The sequence below is a fragment of the Meles meles genome, unplaced genomic scaffold (assembly GCF_922984935.1).
Source record: "Meles meles unplaced genomic scaffold, mMelMel3.1 paternal haplotype, whole genome shotgun sequence".
Classification (NCBI taxonomy): Eukaryota; Metazoa; Chordata; class Mammalia; order Carnivora; family Mustelidae; genus Meles; species Meles meles.
In genome coordinates, this window is record NW_025721142.1 from 516,299 (window position 1) to 518,554 (window position 2,256).

A 2,256-nucleotide genomic window follows, 5' to 3' on the forward strand; every position below is an offset into this window, starting at 1 on the left:
AAGTCCACTTGCTCTAGCACCATTTCTTCAAAACGCTGTCACTCCTCCATTGAATTGCTTTTCCCCTTTGTCAGAATCCCATTGACATGTTGGTGGTTGGTCTCTTTCTGGGTTTGATCCTGTTCCACTTATCTATCTTTATACTGTTCCATTTGTCTATCCCTTCACCAACACCACACCTTTTTGATTACTATAGCTGTAGATCTTGAAACTGGGTGGAAGGATTCCTTTGGTTTTCTTTTTAGTTTTATTTTCTCATCTTTTTCTAGGTTCTGACGTGGAGAGCTTATTGTTTTGAGACAGAGAGAGAGAGAGAGAGACAGGGAAGGGGTACAGAGAGAGAGAGAGAGAGAGAGAGAGAGATTATTAAACAGCCTCCATGCCCAGCACCAGCACAATGCAGGTTCAGTCTCACAACCTCGAGTTTAATCATGACCCGAGTCAAAATCAAGAGTTGGACTAACTGACTGAGCCTCCCAGATGCTCCTCCTCCTTTCTAACATAGGCAGTGATTGCTCTACATGGTGCTGTCCATTGATTGTGCTGTGTCCCCCACATTTTCATATGTTGTATGTTCATTTTCCTTCACTTCAAGGCATTGAGATTTGATCTTTGATCTTTGATCATCTAGAAGGTTACTTTCTCAGTGTTTGGATATTTGTTCGTTTTCTCCTTTGGATACCTAGTTTGCTTTTTAAATATATTTTTTTTAATGTTGAAATTGTACTTCCGAGAAATTGATCGATAGGGTTGTCTTTGTTTCAGGTGTACAATAGAGCGATTCCCCTCCCCTACCCCACCTGCTGTCAGCTCCGGTTGCAGGCACTGATGTGCCTTGGAGACTCAGGTGCACCTCCCCCACCCCTCCTCCCTTCAGCTCCTGTTGCCAGGCACTGGTTTGCGTTGGAGACGGAACCCTCGTAGGGGTTCCAAGCACTTCCTAGTGGCCCAGAAGACACTGGTGATCGGAGACCAAGCCACAAGGCTCTTTGGAGCCAGCTGGGGGCCATCCAAATGCCTCCCCACACAGTTCTGGAGCCGCTGTGGGCTGTCCTGGAGCAGCTGTGGGCTGCTGGGTTGGTGATAGACGAACGTTGGCCACATGTGCCACGAGTCTCTGGGTTTCGCTGGGAGATCCTGGTGTGCACTGCAGTGGTGGTGTTCCTGGGAAAGAGTGCACTCAGCTTCCGAAGAAGAAAGTGGCAGTGTGCCCAGAACGAGGAAGTCTCTGGAAAAGGCATGGAGAAGACCGAACCGGACGCACAAGCCCGTGGAGCTGTCGCATCATCCGAGCCGAAGGCCAGTCCTCTCCCGTTCCAGCTTCTTGCTCTGGCTGCCCTGAATCAAGATGCCGGGTATTGGTCAGTGGGAAACACCACGCAACTGCTGAAGGGAGTTCGGGAAAGGCTGTTGAAGAGCCCTCACCAGCTGCCTCCTGAAAATCCCATCTGTGGAGCAGCCCGGGAAGATGGAGAAGCCCTGGTGAGGAAAACACCAGAAGGCTTCAAGGACAGCCGTGATCTGCAGGCAAGTGCAGACCCGCTGGTTCAGGAGATTGGCAGCTGTGGACAGAGAGTGCAGGACGAGGCAGGGCAGGCAGGCAGGCCAGAGCTTCCTGAAGGAGGAGTGCGGCGGCAGGCCAGCGCTGAGGGCCAGAGCCAACAGCACACCCTCAGCCAGATCCTCCTGAAGGGGATGCATGTGCTAGAGCTGCTTGGAGATCATCTGGAAGGTGGGGGCTCAAGGAGGCAGGTGGAGACTGGCTCCTCCTCCCCTGACCACGTGCCCTCAGGCGGGAGCCCCGTGAACCAATTAAAGCCGTCCAGGGCACTGAAGAAGGCACGTCAGAGGAATGAAGAGCTCCCAAGAAACCCAACAAGCCACCAAGCTGAGCAAGGACCTGTTCACCTTCGGAACACCCTCCTGGACGGTGAGATTCCGAAGTTGCGCCTGAAGCTTGAGGCAGAGCCGAAGCTGTGCGAAGAGCACCTCAGACACCTGGAGAGGAAGATGATGGAGGAGAAGGCACGCTGCCTGCAAGTGAAGAACGAGCTTGCCAAGGTGCGCAGGAAGGCGGATGCTGCCCACTGGCACTTGGGCCTCTATAGGAACATGGCCGCCGACCTGCACCGAGAATGGCAGCAAATCGCCTCCTTGCATGAGCGGGAGCGCCTCCTGGTGGAGAAGAGGAGTGAGGAGAGCCAGAAGGCTGTCCTGTGGGCAGAGAGGGAGTTCCAAAGGCTCCAGGCCCAAAAC